The sequence below is a fragment of the Phyllopteryx taeniolatus genome, chromosome 5 (assembly GCF_024500385.1).
Source record: "Phyllopteryx taeniolatus isolate TA_2022b chromosome 5, UOR_Ptae_1.2, whole genome shotgun sequence".
In the NCBI taxonomy this organism is placed as follows: domain Eukaryota; kingdom Metazoa; phylum Chordata; class Actinopteri; order Syngnathiformes; family Syngnathidae; genus Phyllopteryx; species Phyllopteryx taeniolatus.
Genome location: NC_084506.1, coordinates 67,799 through 86,982, shown reverse-complemented (window position 1 = coordinate 86,982; position 19,184 = coordinate 67,799).

Genomic DNA, 19,184 nt, shown 5'->3' with positions numbered 1-19,184 from the left:
GCCAGTCAAATCTCTTGCTATTTAGAGTAGAACTCTCCCCTTTATACTAGTTACAGGCAGTGGTTTGAATCCCAAAGCTTTGGTTGGAGTTTTACACACATTTGCAGTTTTTTATTGCTTAAAAACGCTTCCAGCGCCTGCTGTACACGTTTTCTATTTTGACTCATAACTTCACAAAGGATGCTTTGCCAGTAAAATCTCTTGCTATTTATTGTAGAACTCTCCCCTTTATACTAGTTACAGGCAGTGGTTTGAATCCCAAAGCTTTGGTTGGAGTTTTACACACATTTGCAGTTTTCTATTGCTTAAAAACGCTTCCCAGAGCCTGCTGTACACGTTTTCTATTTTGACTCATAACTTCACAAAGGATGCTTCCCAGTAAAATCTCTGGATATTTAGAGTAGAACTCTCCCCTTTATACTAGTTACAGGCAGTGGTTTGAATCCCAAAGCTTTGGTTGGAGTTTTACACACATTTGCAGTTTTTTATTGCTTAAAAACGCTTCCCAGCGCCTGCTGTACACGTTTTCTATTTTGACTCATAACTTCACAAAGGATGCTTTCCCAGTAAAATCTCTTGCTATTTAGAGTAGAACTCTACCCTTTATACTAGTTACAGGCAGTGGTTTGAATCCCAAAGCTTTGGTTGGAGTTTTACACACATTTGCAGTTTTTTATTGCTTAAAAACGCTTCCCAGCGCCTGCTGTACACGTTTTCTATTTTGACTCATAACTTCACAAAGGATGCTTTCCAGTCAAATCTCTTGCTATTTAGAGTAGAACTCTACCCTTTATACTAGTTACAGGCAGTGGTTTGAATCCCAAAGCTTTGGTTGGAGTTTTACACACATTTGCAGTTTTTTATTGCTTAAAAACGCTTCCCAGCGCCTGCTGTACACGTTTTCTATTTTGACTCATAACTTCACAAAGGATGCTTTCCCAGTCAAATCTCTTGCTATTTAGAGTAGAACTCTACCCTTTATACTAGTTACAGGCAGTGGTTTGAATCCCAAAGCTTTGGTTGGAGTTTTACACACATTTGCAGTTTTTTATTGCTTAAAAACGCTTCCCAGCGCCTGCTGTACACGTTTTCTATTTTGACTCATAACTTCACAAAGGATGCTTTCCCAGTAAAATCTCTTGCTATTTAGAGTAGAACTCTACCCTTTATACTAGTTACAGGCAGTGGTTTGAATCCCAAAGCTTTGGTTGGAGTTTTACACACATTTGCAGTTTTTTATTGCTTAAAAACGCTTCCCAGCGCCTGCTGTACACGTTTTCTATTTTGACTCATAACTTCACAAAGGATGCTTTCCCAGTCAAATCTCTTGCTATTTAGAGTAGAACTCTACCCTTTATACTAGTTACAGGCAGTGGTTTGAATCCCAAAGCTTTGGTTGGAGTTTTACACACATTTGCAATTTTTTATTGCTTAAAAACGCTTCCCAGCGCCTGCTGTACACGTTTTCTATTTTGACTCATAACTTCACAAAGGATGCTTTCCCAGTAAAATCTCTTGCTATTTAGAGTAGAACTCTCCCCTTTATACTAGTTACAGGCAGTGGTTTGAATCCCAAAGCTTTGGTTGGAGTTTTACACACATTTGCAGTTTTTTATTGCTTAAAAACGCTTCCCAGCGCCTGCTGTACACGTTTTCTATTTTGACTCATAACTTCACAAAGGATGCTTCCCAGTAAAATCTCTTGCTATTTAGAGTAGAACTCTCCCCTTTATACTAGTTACAGGCAGTGGTTTGAATCCCAAAGCTTTGGTTGGAGTTTTACACACATTTGCAGTTTTTTATTGCTTAAAAACGCTTCCCAGCGCCTGCTGTACACGTTTTCTATTTTGACTCATAACTTCACAAAGGATGCTTTCCCAGTCAAATCTCTTGCTATTTAGAGTAGAACTCTACCCTTTATACTAGTTACAGGCAGTGGTTTGAATCCCAAAGCTTTGGTTGGAGTTTTACACACATTTGCAGTTTTTTATTGCTTAAAAACGCTTCCCAGCGCCTGCTGTACACTTTTTTCTATTTTGACTCATAACTTCACAAAGGATGCTTTCCCAGTAAAATCTCTTGCTATTTAGAGTAGAACTCTACCCTTTATACTAGTTACAGGCAGTGGTTTGAATCCCAAAGCTTTGGTTGGAGTTTTACACACATTTGCAGTTTTTTATTGCTTAAAAACGCTTCCCAGCGCCTGCTGTACACTTTTTTTCTATTTTGACTCATAACTTCACAAAGGATGCTTTCCCAGTCAAATCTCTTGCTATTTAGAGTAGAACTCTACCCTTTATACTAGTTACAGGCAGTGGTTTGAATCCCAAAGCTTTGGTTGGAGTTTTACACACATTTGCAGTTTTTTATTGCTTAAAAACGCTTCCCAGCGCCTGCTGTACATGTTTTCTATTTTGACTCATAACTTCACAAAGGATCCTTTCCCAGTCAAATCTCTTGCTATTTAGAGTAGAACTCTACCCTTTATACTAGCTACAGGCAGTGGTTTGAATCTCAAAGCTTTGGTTGGAGTTTTACACACATTTGCAGTTTTTTATTGCTTAAAAACGCTTCCCAGCGCCTGCTGTACACTTTTTTTCTATTTTGACTCATAACTTCACAAAGGATGCTTTCCCAGTCAAATCTCTTGCTATTTAGAGTAAAACTCTACCCTTTATACTAGTTACAGGCAGTGGTTTGAATCCCAAAGCTTTGGTTGGAGTTTTACACACATTTGCAGTTTTTTATTGCTTAAAAACGCTTCCCAGCGCCTGCTGTACACTTTTTTCTATTTTGACTCATAACTTCACAAAGGATGCTTTCCCAGTAAAATCTCTTGCTATTTAGAGTAGAACTCTACCCTTTATACTAGTTACAGGCAGTGGTTTGAATCCCAAAGCTTTGGTTGGAGTTTTACACACATTTGCAGTTTTTTATTGCTTAAAAACGCTTCCCAGCGCCTGCTGTACACGTTTTCTATTTTGACTCATAACTTCACAAAGGATGCTTTCCCAGTAAAATCTCTTGCTATTTAGAGTAGAACTCTACCCTTTATACTAGTTACAGGCAGTGGTTTGAATCCCAAAGCTTTGGTTGGAGTTTTACACACATTTGCAGTTTTTTATTGCTTAAAAACGCTTCCCAGCGCCTGCTGTACACTTTTTTCTATTTTGACTCATAACTTCACAAAGGATGCTTTCCCAGTAAAATCTCTTGCTATTTAGAGTAGAACTCTACCCTTTATACTAGTTACAGGCAGTGGTTTGAATCCCAAAGCTTTGGTTGGAGTTTTACACACATTTGCAGTTTTTTATTGCTTAAAAACGCTTCCCAGCGCCTGCTGTACACGTTTTCTATTTTGACTCATAACTTCACAAAGGATGCTTTCCCCAGTAAAATCTCTTGCTATTTAGAGTAGAACTCTACCCTTTATACTAGTTACAGGCAGTGGTTTGAATCCCAAAGCTTTGGTTGAGTTTTACACACATTTGCAGTTTTTTATTGCTTAAAAACGCTTCCCAGCGCCTGCTGTACACGTTTTCTATTTTGACTCATAACTTCACAAAGGATGCTTTCCCAGTCAAATCTCTTGCTATTTAGAGTAGAACTCTACCCTTTATACTAGTTACAGGCAGTGGTTTGAATCCCAAAGCTTTGGTTGGAGTTTTACACACATTTGCAATTTTTTATTGCTTAAAAACGCTTCCCAGCGCCTGCTGTACACGTTCTTCTATTTTGACTCATAACTTCACAAAGGATGCTTTCCCAGTAAAATCTCTTGCTATTTAGAGTAGAACTCTACCCTTTATACTAGTTACAGGCAGTGGTTTGAATCCCAAAGCTTTGGTTGGAGTTTTACACACATTTGCAGTTTTTTATTGCTTAAAAACGCTTCCCAGCGCCTGCTGTACACTTTTTTTCTATTTTGACTCATAACTTCACAAAGGATGCTTTCCCAGTCAAATCTCTTGCTATTTAGAGTAAAACTCTACCCTTTATACTAGTTACAGGCAGTGGTTTGAATCCCAAAGCTTTGGTTGGAGTTTTACACACATTTGCAGTTTTTTATTGCTTAAAAACGCTTCCCAGGGCCTGCTGTACACGTTTTCTATTTTGACTCATAATTCACAAAGGATCCTTTCCCAGTCAAATCTCTTGCTATTTAGAGTAGAACTCTACCATTTATACTAGTTACAGGCAGTGGTTTGAATCCCAAAGCTTTGGTTGGAGTTTTACACACATTTGCAGTTTTTTATTGCTTAAAAACGCTTCCCAGTGCCTGCTGTACACTTTTTTTCTATTTTGACTCATAACTTCACAAAGGATGCTTTCCCAGACAAATCTCTTGCTATTTAGAGTAAAACTCTACCCTTTATACTAGTTACAGGCAGTGGTTTGAATCCCAAAGCTTTGGTTGGAGTTTTACACACATTTGCAGTTTTTTATTGCTTAAAAACGCTTCCCAGCGCCTGCTGTACACTTTTTTTCTATTTTGACTCATAACTTCACAAAGGATGCTTTCCCAGTAAAATCTCTTGCTATTTAGAGTAGAACTCTACCCTTTATACTAGTTACAGGCAGTGGTTTGAATCCCAAAGCTTTGGTTGGAGTTTTACACACATTTGCAGTTTTTTATTGCTTAAAAACGCTTCCCAGCGCCTGCTGTACACGTTTTCTATATTGACTCATAACTTCACAAAGGATGCTTTCCCAGTAAAATCTCTTGCTATTTAGAGTAGAACTCTACCCTTTATACTTGTTACAGGCAGTGGTTTGAATCCCAAAGCTTTGGTTGGAGTTTTACACACATTTGCAGTTTTTTATTGCTTAAAAACGCTTCCCAGCGCCTGCTGTACACTTTTTTCTATTTTGACTCATAACTTCACAAAGGATGCTTTCCCAGTCAAATCTCTTGCTATTTAGAGTAGAACTCTACCCTTTATACTAGTTACAGGCAGTGGTTTGAATCCCAAAGCTTTGGTTGGAGTTTTACACACATTTGCAATTTTTTATTGCTTAAAAACGCTTCCCAGCGCCTGCTGTACACGTTTTCTATTTTGACTCATAGCTTCACAAAGGATGCTTTCACCAGTAAAATCTCTTGCTATTTAGAGTAGAACTCTACCCTTTATACTAGTTTCAGGCAGTGGTTTGAATCCCAAAGCTTTGGTTGAAGTTTTACACACATTTGCAATTTTTTATTGCTTAAAAACGCTTCCCAGCGCCTGCTGTACACGTTTTCTATTTTGACTCATAACTTCACAAAGGATGCTTTCCCAGTCAAATCTCTTGCTATTTAGAGTTGTACTCTACCCTTTATACTAGTTACAGGCAGTGGTTTGAATCCCGAAGCTTTGGTTGGAGTTTTACACACATTTTAAATTTTTTATTGCTGAAAAACTCTTCCCAGCGCCTGCTGTACACGTTTTCTATTTTGACTCATAACTTCACAAAGGATGCTTTCCCAGTCAAATCTCTTGCTATTTAGAGTAGAACTCTACCCTTTATACAAGTTACAGGCAGTGGTTTGAATCCCAAAGCTTTGGTTGGAGTTTTACACACATTTGCAGTTTTTTATTGCTTAAAAACGCTTCCCAGCGCCTGCTGTACACGTTTTCTATTTTGACTCATAACTTCACAAAGGATGCTTTCCCAGTCAAATCTCTTGCTATTTAGAGTAGAACTCTACCCTTTATACAAGTTACAGGCAGTGGTTTGAATCCCAAAGCTTTGGTTGGAGTTTTACACACATTTGCAGTTTTTTATTGCTTAAAAACGCTTCCCAGCGCCTGCTGCACATGTTTTCTATTTTGACTCATAACTTCACAAATGATGCTTTCCCAGTCAAATCTCTTGCTATTTAGAGTAGAACTCTACCCTTTATACTAGTTACAGGCAGTGGTTTGAATCCCAAAGCTTTGGTTGGAGTTTTACACACATTTGCAATTTTTTATTGCTTAAAAACGCTTCCCAGTGCCTGCTGTACACGTTTTCAATTTTGACTCATAACTTCACAAAGGATCCTTTCCCAGTCAAATCTCTTGCTATTTAGAGTAGAACTCTACCCTTTATACTAGTTTCAGGCAGTGTTTTGAATCCCAAAGCTTTGGTTGGAGTTTTACACACATTTGCAGTTTTTTATTGCTTAAAAACGCTTCCCAGAGCCTGCTGTACACGTTTTCTATTTTGACTCATAACTTCACAAAGGATGCTTCCCCAGTAAAATCTCTCGATATTTAGAGTAGAACTCTACCCTTTATACTAGTTACAGGCAGTGGTTTGAATCCCAAAGATTTGGTTGGAGTTTTACACACATTTGCAGTTTTTTATTGCTTAAAAACGCTTCCCAGCGCCTGCTGTAGACGTTTTCTATATTGACTCATAACTTCACAAAGAATGCTTTGCCAGTAAAATCTCTTGCTATTTATTGTAGAACTCTCCCCTTTATACAAGTTACAGGCAGTGGTTTGAATCCCAAAGCTTTGGTTAGAGTTTTACACACATTTGCAGTTTCTTATTGCTTAAAAACGCTTCCCAGAGCCTGCTGTACACGTATTCTATTTTGACTCATAACTTCACAAAGGATGCTTCCCCAGTAAAAGCTCTGGATATTTAGAGTAGAACTCTCCCCTTTATACGAGTTACAGGCAGTGGTTTGAATCCCAAAGCTTTGGTTGGAGTTTTACACACATTTGCAGTTTTTTATTGCTTAAAAACGCTTCCCAGCACCTGCTATACTCGTTTTCTATTTTGATTCATAACTTCACAAAGGATGCTTTGCCAGTAAAATCTCTTGCTATGTATTGTAGAACTCTCCCCTTTATACTAGTTACACTCAGTGTTTTGAATCCCAAAGCTTTGGTTGGAGTTTTACACACATTTGCAGTTTTTTATTGCTTAAAAACGCTTCCCAGAGCCTGCTGTACATGTTTTCTATTTTGACTCATAACTTCACAAAGGATGCTTCCCCAATAAAATCTCTGGATATTTAGAGTAGAACTCTACCCTTTATACTAGTTACAGGCAGTGGTTTGAATCCCAAAGATTTGGTTGGAGTTTTACACACATTTGCAGTTTTTTATTGCTTAAAAACGCTTCCCAGCGCCTGCTGTAGACGTTTTCTATATTGACTCATAACTTCACAAAGGATGCTTTCCCAGTAAAATCTCTTGCTATTTATGATAGAATTCACCCCTTTATACTAGTTACAGGCAGTGGTTTGAATCCCAAAGCTTTGGTTGGAGTTTTACACACATTTGCAGTTTTTTATTGCTTAAAAACGCTTCCCAGCGCCTGCTGTACACGTTTTCTATTTTGACTCATAACTTCACAAAGGATGCTTTGCCATTAAAATCGCTATCTTACAAGAGTAGAACTCTCCCCTTTATACTAGTTACAGGCAGTGGTTTGAATCCCAAAGCTTTGGTTGGAGTTTTACACACATTTGCTGTTATTTATTGCTTAAAAACGCTTTCCAGCGCCTGCTGTACACGTTTTCTATATTGACTCATAACTTCACAAAGGATGCTTTGCCAGTAAAATCTCTTGCTATTTATTGTAGAACTCTCCCCTTTATACAAGTTACAGGCAGTGGTTTGAATCCCAAAGCTTTGGTTGGAGTTTTACACACATTTGCAGATTTTATTGCTTAAAAACGCTTCCCAGAGCCTGCTGTACACGTTTTCTATTTTGACTCATAACTTCACAAAGGATGCTTCCCCAGTAAAAGCTCTGGATATTTAGAGTAGAACTCTCCCCTTTATACTAGTTACAGGCAGTGGTTTGAATCCCAAAGCTTTGGTTGGGGTTTTACACACATTTGCAATTATTTATTGCTTAAAAACGCTTCCCAGCGCCTGCTGTTCATGTTTTCTATCTTGACTCATAACTTCACAAAGGATGCTTTCCCAGTCAAATCTCTTGCTATTTAGAGTAGAACTCTACCCTTTATACAAGTTACAGGCAGTGGTTTGAATGCCAAAGCTTTGGTTGGACATCTATACACATTTGAGTTTTTATCGCTTAAAAATGCTTCACAGCGCCTGCTGTACACCTTTTTCTATTTTTACTCATAACTTCACAAAGGATGAATTTCAGGTAAATTCTCTTGCATTTTAGAGTAAAACTCTCCGCTTTATACTAGTTCCAGGCAGTGGTTTGAATCCCAAAGCTTTGGTTGGAGTTTTACACACATTTGCTGTTTTTTATTGCTTAAAAATGCTTCCCAGCGCCTGCTGTACACTTATTGTATTTTCACTCATAACTTCACAAAGGATGCTTTCCAATTAAAATCGCTATCTTACAAGAGTAGAACTCTCCCCTTTATACTAGTTACAGGCAGTGGTTTGAATCCCAAAGCTTTGGTTGGAGTTTTATACACATTTGCTGTTATTTATTGCTTAAAAACGCTTTCCAGCGCCTGCTGTACACGTTTTCTATTTTGACTCATAACTTCACAAAGGATGCTTTGCCAGTAAAATCTCTTGCTATTTATTGTAGAACTCTCCCCTTTATACAAGTTACAGGCAGTGGTTTGAATCCCAAAGCTTTGGTTGGAGTTTTACACACATTTACAGTTTTTTATTGCTTAAAAACGCTTCCCAGCGCCTGCTGCACATGTTTTCTATTTTGACTCATAACTTCACAAAGGATGCTTTCCCAGTCAAATCTCCTGCTATTTAGAGTAGAACTCTACCCTTTATACAAGTTACAGGCAGTGGTTTGAATCCCAAAGCTTTGGTTAGAGTTTTACACACATTTGCAGTTTCTTATTGCTTAAAAACGCTTCCCAGAGCCTGCTGTACACGTATTCTATTTTGACTCATAACTTCACAAAGCATGCTTTCCCAGTAAAATCTCTGGCTATTTAGAGTAGAACTCTCACCCTTTATACTAGTTACAGGCAGTGTTTTGAATCCCAAAGCTTTGGTTGGAGTTTTACACACATTTGCAGTTTTTTATTGCTTAAAAACGCTTTCCCAGCGCCTGCTGTACACGTTTTCTATTTTGACTCATAACTTCACAAAGGATGCTTTCCCAGTAAAATCTCTGGCTATTTAGAGTAGAACTCTCACCCTTTATACTAGTTACAGGCAGTGTTTTTGAATCCCAAAGCTTTGGTTGGAGTTTTACACACATTTGCAGTTTTTTATTGCTTAAAAACGCTTCCCAGCGCCTGCTGTACACGTTTTCTATTTTGACTCATAACTTCACAAAGGATGCTTTCCCAGTAAAATCTCTGGCTATTTAGAGTAGAACTCTCACCCTTTATACTAGTTACAGGCAGTGTTTTGAATCCCAAAGCTTTGGTTGGAGTTTTACACACATTTGCAGTTTTTTATTGCTTAAAAACGCTTTCCCAGCGCCTGCTGTACACGTTTTCTATTTTGACCATAACTTCACAAAGGATGCTTTCCCAGTAAAATCTCTGGCTATTTAGAGTAGAACTCTCACCCTTTATACTAGTTACAGGCAGTGTTTTTGAATCCCAAAGCTTTGGTTGGAGTTTTACACACATTTGCAGTTTTTTATTGCTTAAAAACGCTTTCCAGCGCCTGCTGTACACGTTTTCTATTTTGACCATAACTTCACAAAGGATGCTTTCCCAGTAAAATCTCTGGCTATTTAGAGTAGAACTCTCACCCTTTATACTAGTTACAGGCAGTGTTTTTGAATCCCAAAGCTTTGGTTGGAGTTTTACACACATTTGCAGTTTTTTATTGCTTAAAAACGCTTTCCCAGCGCCTGCTGTACACGTTTTCTATTTTGACCAATAACTTCACAAAGGATGCTTTCCCAGTAAAATCTCTGGCTATTTAGAGTAGAACTCTCACCTTTATACTAGTTACAGGCAGTTTTTTGAATCCCAAAGCTTTGGTTGGAGTTTTACACACATTTGCAGTTTTTTATTGCTTAAAAACGCTTTCCAGCGCCTGCTGTACACGTTTTCTATTTTGACCATAACTTCACAAAGGATGCTTTCCCAGTAAAATCTCTGGCTATTTAGAGTAGAACTCTCACCCTTTATACTAGTTACAGGCAGTTTTTTGAATCCCAAAGCTTTGGTTGGAGTTTTACACACATTTGCAGTTTTTTATTGCTTAAAAACGCTTTCCCAGCGCCTGCTGTACACGTTTTCTATTTTGACCAATAACTTCACAAAGGATGCTTTCCCAGTAAAATCTCTGGCTATTTAGAGTAGAACTCTCACCTTTATACTAGTTACAGGCAGTTTTTTGAATCCCAAAGCTTTGGTTGGAGTTTTACACACATTTGCAGTTTTTTATTGCTTAAAAACGCTTTCCAGCGCCTGCTGTACACGTTTTCTATTTTGACCAATAACTTCACAAAGGATGCTTTCCCAGTAAAATCTCTGCTATTTAGAGTAGAACTCTCACCTTTATACTAGTTACAGGCAGTGTTTTTGAATCCCAAAGCTTTGGTTGGAGTTTTACACACATTTGCAGTTTTTTATTGCTTAAAAACGCTTTCCCAGCGCCTGCTGTACACGTTTTCTATTTTGACCAATAACTTCACAAAGGATGCTTTCCCAGTAAAATCTCTGGCTATTTAGAGTAGAACTCTCACCTTTATACTAGTTACAGGCAGTTTTTTGAATCCCAAAGCTTTGGTTGGAGTTTTACACACATTTGCAGTTTTTTATTGCTTAAAAACGCTTTTCCCAGCGCCTGCTGTACACGTTTTCTATTTTGACCAATAACTTCACAAAGGATGCTTTCCCAGTAAAATCTCTTGCTATTTAGAGTAGAACTCTCACCTTTATACTAGTTACAGGCAGTTTTTTGAATCCCAAAGCTTTGGTTGGAGTTTTACACACATTTGCAGTTTTTTATTGCTTAAAAACGCTTTCAGCGCCTGCTGTACACGTTTTCTATTTTGACCAATAACTTCACAAAGGATGCTTTCCCAGTAAAATCTCTGGCTATTTAGAGTAGAACTCTCACCCTTTATACTAGTTACAGGCAGTTTTTTGAATCCCAAAGCTTTGGTTGGAGTTTTACACACATTTGCAGTTTTTTATTGCTTAAAAACGCTTTTCCAGCGCCTGCTGTACACGTTTTCTATTTTGACCAATAACTTCACAAAGGATGCTTTCCCAGTAAAATCTCTGGCTATTTAGAGTAGAACTCTCACCTTTATACTAGTTACAGGCAGTTTTTTGAATCCCAAAGCTTTGGTTGGAGTTTTACACACATTTGCAGTTTTTTATTGCTTAAAAACGCTTTTCAGCGCCTGCTGTACACGTTTTCTATTTTGACCAATAACTTCACAAAGGATGCTTTCCCAGTAAAATCTCTGGCTATTTAGAGTAGAACTCTCACCTTTATACTAGTTACAGGCAGTTTTTTGAATACCAAAGCTTTGGTTGGAGTTTTACACACATTTGCAGTTTTTTATTGCTTAAAAACTTTTCCCAGCGCCTGCTGTACACGTTTTCTATTTTGACCAATAACTTCACAAAGGATGCTTTCCCAGTAAAATCTCTGGCTATTTAGAGTAGAACTCTCACCTTTATACTAGTTACAGGCAGTTTTTTGAATCCCAAAGCTTTGGTTGGAGTTTTACACACATTTGCAGTTTTTTATTGCTTAAAAACGCTTTTCCAGCGCCTGCTGTACACGTTTTCTATTTTGACCAATAACTTCACAAAGGATGCTTTCCCAGTAAAATCTCTGGCTATTTAGAGTAGAACTCTCACCTTTATACTAGTTACAGGCAGTTTTTTGAATCCCAAAGCTTTGGTTGGAGTTTTACACACATTTGCAGTTTTTTATTGCTTAAAAACGCTTTTCCCAGCGCCTGCTGTACACGTTTTCTATTTTGACCAATAACTTCACAAAAGGATGCTTTCCCAGTAAAATCTCTGGCTATTTAGAGTAGAACTCTCACCTTTATACTAGTTACAGGCAGTTTTTTGAATCCCAAAGCTTTGGTTGGAGTTTTACACACATTTGCAGTTTTTTATTGCTTAAAAACGCTTTTCCAGCGCCTGCTGTACACGTTTTCTATTTTGACCAATAACTTCACAAAAGGATGCTTTCCCAGTAAAATCTCTGGCTATTTAGAGTAGAACTCTCACCTTTATACTAGTTACAGGCAGTTTTTTGAGTCCCAAAGCTTTGGTTGGAGTTTTACACACATTTGCAGTTTTTTATTGCTTAAAAACGCTTTTCAGCGCCTGCTGTACACGTTTTCTATTTTGACCAATAACTTCACAAAGGATGCTTTCCCAGTAAAATCTCTGGCTATTTAGAGTAGAACTCTCACCTTTATACTAGTTACAGGCAGTTTTTTGAATCCCAAAGCTTTGGTTGGAGTTTTACACACATTTGCAGTTTTTTATTGCTTAAAAACGCTTTTCAGCGCCTGCTGTACACGTTTTCTATTTTGACCAATAACTTCACAAAGGATGCTTTCCCAGTAAAATCTCTGGCTATTTAGAGTAGAACTCTCACCTTTATACTAGTTACAGGCAGTTTTTTGAATCCCAAAGCTTTGGTTGGAGTTTTACACACATTTGCAGTTTTTTATTGCTTAAAAACGCTTTTCAGCGCCTGCTGTACACGTTTTCTATTTTGACCAATAACTTCAAAAAGGATGCTTTCCCAGTAAAATCTCTGGCTATTTAGAGTAGAACTCTCACCTTTATACTAGTTACAGGCAGTTTTTTGAATCCCAAAGCTTTGGTTGGAGTTTTACACACATTTGCAGTTTTTTATTGCTTAAAAACGCTTTTCAGCGCCTGCTGTACACGTTTTCTATTTTGACCAATAACTTCACAAAAGGATGCTTTCCCAGTAAAATCTCTGGCTATTTAGAGTAGAACTCTCACCTTTATACTAGTTACAGGCAGTTTTTTGAGTCCCAAAGCTTTGGTTGGAGTTTTACACACATTTGCAGTTTTTTATTGCTTAAAAACGCTTTTCAGCGCCTGCTGTACACGTTTTCTATTTTGACCAATAACTTCACAAAGGATGCTTTCCCAGTAAAATCTCTGGCTATTTAGAGTAGAACTCTCACCTTTATACTAGTTACAGGCAGTTTTTTGAATCCCAAAGCTTTGGTTGGAGTTTTACACACATTTGCAGTTTTTTATTGCTTAAAAACGCTTTTCAGCGCCTGCTGTACACGTTTTCTATTTTGACCAATAACTTCACAAAGGATGCTTTCCCAGTAAAATCTCTGGCTATTTAGAGTAGAACTCTCACCTTTATACTAGTTACAGGCAGTTTTTTGAGTCCCAAAGCTTTGGTTGGAGTTTTACACACATTTGCAGTTTTTTATTGCTTAAAAACGCTTTTCAGCGCCTGCTGTACACGTTTTCTATTTTGACCAATAACTTCAAAAAGGATGCTTTCCCAGTAAAATCTCTGGCTATTTAGAGTAGAACTCTCACCTTTATACTAGTTACAGGCAGTTTTTTGAGTCCCAAAGCTTTGGTTGGAGTTTTACACACATTTGCAGTTTTTTATTGCTTAAAAACGCTTTTCAGCGCCTGCTGTACACGTTTTCTATTTTGACCAATAACTTCAAAAAGGATGCTTTCCCAGTAAAATCTCTGGCTATTTAGAGTAGAACTCTCACCTTTATACTAGTTACAGGCAGTTTTTTGAATCCCAAAGCTTTGGTTGGAGTTTTACACACATTTGCAGTTTTTTATTGCTTAAAAACGCTTTTCAGCGCCTGCTGTACACGTTTTCTATTTTGACCAATAACTTCAAAAGGATGCTTTCCCAGTAAAATCTCTGGCTATTTAGAGTAGAACTCTCACCTTTATACTAGTTACAGGCAGTTTTTTGAATCCCAAAGCTTTGGTTGGAGTTTTACACACATTTGCAGTTTTTTATTGCTTAAAAACGCTTTTCAGCGCCTGCTGTACACGTTTTCTATTTTGACCAATAACTTCACAAAGGATGCTTTCCCAGTAAAATCTCTGGCTATTTAGAGTAGAACTCTCACCTTTATACTAGTTACAGGCAGTTTTTTGAATCCCAAAGCTTTGGTTGGAGTTTTACACACATTTGCAGTTTTTTATTGCTTAAAAACGCTTTTCAGCGCCTGCTGTACACGTTTTCTATTTTGACCAATAACTTCACAAAAGGATGCTTTCCCAGTAAAATCTCTGGCTATTTAGAGTAGAACTCTCACCTTTATACTAGTTACAGGCAGTTTTTTGAGTCCCAAAGCTTTGGTTGGAGTTTTACACACATTTGCAGTTTTTTATTGCTTAAAAACGCTTTTCAGCGCCTGCTGTACACGTTTTCTATTTTGACCAATAACTTCAAAAGGATGCTTTCCCAGTAAAATCTCTGCTATTTAGAGTAGAACTCTCACCTTTATACTAGTTACAGGCAGTTTTTTGAGTCCCAAAGCTTTGGTTGGAGTTTTACACACATTTGCAGTTTTTTATTGCTTAAAAACGCTTTTCAGCGCCTGCTGTACACGTTTTCTATTTTGACCAATAACTTCAAAAGGATGCTTTCCCAGTAAAATCTCTGGCTATTTAGAGTAGAACTCTCACCTTTATACTAGTTACAGGCAGTTTTTTGAGTCCCAAAGCTTTGGTTGGAGTTTTACACACATTTGCAGTTTTTTATTGCTTAAAAACGCTTTTCAGCGCCTGCTGTACACGTTTTCTATTTTGACCAATAACTTCAAAAAGGATGCTTTCCCAGTAAAATCTCTGGCTATTTAGAGTAGAACTCTCACCTTTATACTAGTTACAGGCAGTTTTTTGAGTCCCAAAGCTTTGGTTGGAGTTTTACACACATTTGCAGTTTTTTATTGCTTAAAAACGCTTTTCAGCGCCTGCTGTACACGTTTTCTATTTTGACCAATAACTTCAAAAAGGATGCTTTCCCAGTAAAATCTCTGGCTATTTAGAGTAGAACTCTCACCTTTATACTAGTTACAGGCAGTTTTTTGAGTCCCAAAGCTTTGGTTGGAGTTTTACACACATTTGCAGTTTTTTATTGCTTAAAAACGCTTTTCAGCGCCTGCTGTACACGTTTTCTATTTTGACCAATAACTTCAAAAGGATGCTTTCCCAGTAAAATCTCTGGCTATTTAGAGTAGAACTCTCACCTTTATACTAGTTACAGGCAGTTTTTTGAATCCCAAAGCTTTGGTTGGAGTTTTACACACATTTGCAGTTTTTTATTGCTTAAAAACGCTTTTCAGCGCCTGCTGTACACGTTTTCTATTTTGACCAATAACTTCAAAAAGGATGCTTTCCCAGTAAAATCTCTGGCTATTTAGAGTAGAACTCTCACCTTTATACTAGTTACAGGCAGTTTTTTGAGTCCCAAAGCTTTGGTTGGAGTTTTACACACATTTGCAGTTTTTTATTGCTTAAAAACGCTTTTCAGCGCCTGCTGTACACGTTTTCTATTTTGACCAATAACTTCAAAAGGATGCTTTCCCAGTAAAATCTCTGGCTATTTAGAGTAGAACTCTCACCTTTATACTAGTTACAGGCAGTTTTTTGAGTCCCAAAGCTTTGGTTGGAGTTTTACACACATTTGCAGTTTTTTATTGCTTAAAAACGCTTTTCAGCGCCTGCTGTACACGTTTTCTATTTTGACCAATAACTTCAAAAAGGATGCTTTCCCAGTAAAATCTCTGGCTATTTAGAGTAGAACTCTCACCTTTATACTAGTTACAGGCAGTTTTTTGAGTCCCAAAGCTTTGGTTGGAGTTTTACACACATTTGCAGTTTTTTATTGCTTAAAAACGCTTTTCAGCGCCTGCTGTACACGTTTTCTATTTTGACCAATAACTTCAAAAGGATGCTTTCCCAGTAAAATCTCTGGCTATTTAGAGTAGAACTCTCACCTTTATACTAGTTACAGGCAGTTTTTTGAGTCCCAAAGCTTTGGTTGGAGTTTTACACACATTTGCAGTTTTTTATTGCTTAAAAACGCTTTTCAGCGCCTGCTGTACACGTTTTCTATTTTGACCAATAACTTCAAAAAGGATGCTTTCCCAGTAAAATCTCTGGCTATTTAGAGTAGAACTCTCACCTTTATACTAGTTACAGGCAGTTTTTTGAATCCCAAAGCTTTGGTTGGAGTTTTACACACATTTGCAGTTTTTTATTGCTTAAAAACGCTTTTCAGCGCCTGCTGTACACGTTTTCTATTTTGACCAATAACTTCAAAAGGATGCTTTCCCAGTAAAATCTCTGGCTATTTAGAGTAGAACTCTCACCTTTATACTAGTTACAGGCAGTTTTTTGAATCCCAAAGCTTTGGTTGGAGTTTTACACACATTTGCAGTTTTTTATTGCTTAAAAACGCTTTTCAGCGCCTGCTGTACACGTTTTCTATTTTGACCAATAACTTCAAAAAGGATGCTTTCCCAGTAAAATCTCTGGCTATTTAGAGTAGAACTCTCACCTTTATACTAGTTACAGGCAGTTTTTTGAGTCCCAAAGCTTTGGTTGGAGTTTTACACACATTTGCAGTTTTTTATTGCTTAAAAACGCTTTTCAGCGCCTGCTGTACACGTTTTCTATTTTGACCAATAACTTCAAAAGGATGCTTTCCCAGTAAAATCTCTGGCTATTTAGAGTAGAACTCTCACCTTTATACTAGTTACAGGCAGTTTTTTGAGTCCCAAAGCTTTGGTTGGAGTTTTACACACATTTGCAGTTTTTTATTGCTTAAAAACGCTTTTCAGCGCCTGCTGTACACGTTTTCTATTTTGACCAATAACTTCAAAAAGGATGCTTTCCCAGTAAAATCTCTGGCTATTTAGAGTAGAACTCTCACCTTTATACTAGTTACAGGCAGTTTTTTGAGTCCCAAAGCTTTGGTTGGAGTTTTACACACATTTGCAGTTTTTTATTGCTTAAAAACGCTTTTCAGCGCCTGCTGTACACGTTTTCTATTTTGACCAATAACTTCAAAAGGATGCTTTCCCAGTAAAATCTCTGGCTATTTAGAGTAGAACTCTCACCTTTATACTAGTTACAGGCAGTTTTTTGAGTCCCAAAGCTTTGGTTGGAGTTTTACACACATTTGCAGTTTTTTATTGCTTAAAAACGCTTTTCAGCGCCTGCTGTACACGTTTTCTATTTTGACCAATAACTTCAAAAAGGATGCTTTCCCAGTAAAATCTCTGGCTATTTAGAGTAGAACTCTCACCTTTATACTAGTTACAGGCAGTTTTTTGAGTCCCAAAGCTTTGGTTGGAGTTTTACACACATTTGCAGTTTTTTATTGCTTAAAAACGCTTTTCAGCGCCTGCTGTACACGTTTTCTATTTTGACCAATAACTTCAAAAAGGATGCTTTCCCAGTAAAATCTCTGGCTATTTAGAGTAGAACTCTCACCTTTATACTAGTTACAGGCAGTTTTTTGAGTCCCAAAGCTTTGGTTGGAGTTTTACACACATTTGCAGTTTTTTATTGCTTAAAAACGCTTTTCAGCGCCTGCTGTACACGTTTTCTATTTTGACCAATAACTTCAAAAAGGATGCTTTCCCAGTAAAATCTCTGGCTATTTAGAGTAGAACTCTCACCTTTATACTAGTTACAGGCAGTTTTTTGAATCCCAAAGCTTTGGTTGGAGTTTTACACACATTTGCAGTTTTTTATTGCTTAAAAACGCTTTTCAGCGCCTGCTGTACACGTTTTCTATTTTGACCAATAACTTCAAAAAGGATGCTTTCCCAGTAAAATCTCTGGCTATTTAGAGTAGAACTCTCACCTTTATACTAGTTACAGGCAGTTTTTTGAGTCCCAAAGCTTTGGTTGGAGTTTTACACACATTTGCAGTTTTTTATTGCTTAAAAACGCTTTTCAGCGCCTGCTGTACACGTTTTCTATTTTGACCAATAACTTCAAAAAGGATGCTTTCCCAGTAAAATCTCTGGCTATTTAGAGTAGAACTCTCACCTTTATACTAGTTACAGGCAGTTTTTTGAGTCCCAAAGCTTTGGTTGGAGTTTTACACACATTTGCAGTTTTTTATTGCTTAAAAACGCTTTTCAGCGCCTGCTGTACACGTTTTCTATTTTGACCAATAACTTCAAAAAGGATGCTTTCCCAGTAAAATCTCTGGCTATTTAGAGTAGAACTCTCACCTTTATACTAGTTACAGGCAGTTTTTTGAGTCCCAAAGCTTTGGTTGGAGTTTTACACACATTTGCAGTTTTTTATTGCTTAAAAACGCTTTTCAGCGCCTGCTGTACACGTTTTCTATTTTGACCAATAACTTCAAAAGGATGCTTTCCCAGTAAAATCTCTGGCTATTTAGAGTAGAACTCTCACCTTTATACTAGTTACAGGCAGTTTTTTGAGTCCCAAAGCTTTGGTTGGAGTTTTACACACATTTGCAGTTTTTTATTGCTTAAAAACGCTTTTCAGCGCCTGCTGTACACGTTTTCTATTTTGACCAATAACTTCAAAAAGGATGCTTTCCCAGTAAAATCTCTGGCTATTTAGAGTAGAACTCTCACCTTTATACTAGTTACAGGCAGTTTTTTGAGTCCCAAAGCTTTGGTTGGAGTTTTACACACATTTGCAGTTTTTTATTGCTTAAAAACGCTTTTCAGCGCCTGCTGTACACGTTTTCTATTTTGACCAATAACTTCAAAAAGGATGCTTTCCCAGTAAAATCTCTGGCTATTTAGAGTAGAACTCTCACCTTTATACTAGTTACAGGCAGTTTTTTGAGTCCCAAAGCTTTGGTTGGAGTTTTACACACATTTGCAGTTTTTTATTGCTTAAAAACGCTTTTCAGCGCCTGCTGTACACGTTTTCTATTTTGACCAATAACTTCAAAAAGGATGCTTTCCCAGTAAAATCTCTGGCTATTTAGAGTAGAACTCTCACCTTTATACTAGTTACAGGCAGTTTTTTGAGTCCCAAAGCTTTGGTTGGAGTTTTACACACATTTGCAGTTTTTTATTGCTTAAAAACGCTTTTCAGCGCCTGCTGTACACGTTTTCTATTTTGACCAATAACTTCAAAAAGGATGCTTTCCCAGTAAAATCTCTGGCTATTTAGAGTAGAACTCTCACCTTTATACTAGTTACAGGCAGTTTTTTGAGTCCCAAAGCTTTGGTTGGAGTTTTACACACATTTGCAGTTTTTTATTGCTTAAAAACGCTTTTCAGCGCCTGCTGTACACGTTTTCTATTTTGACCAATAACTTCAA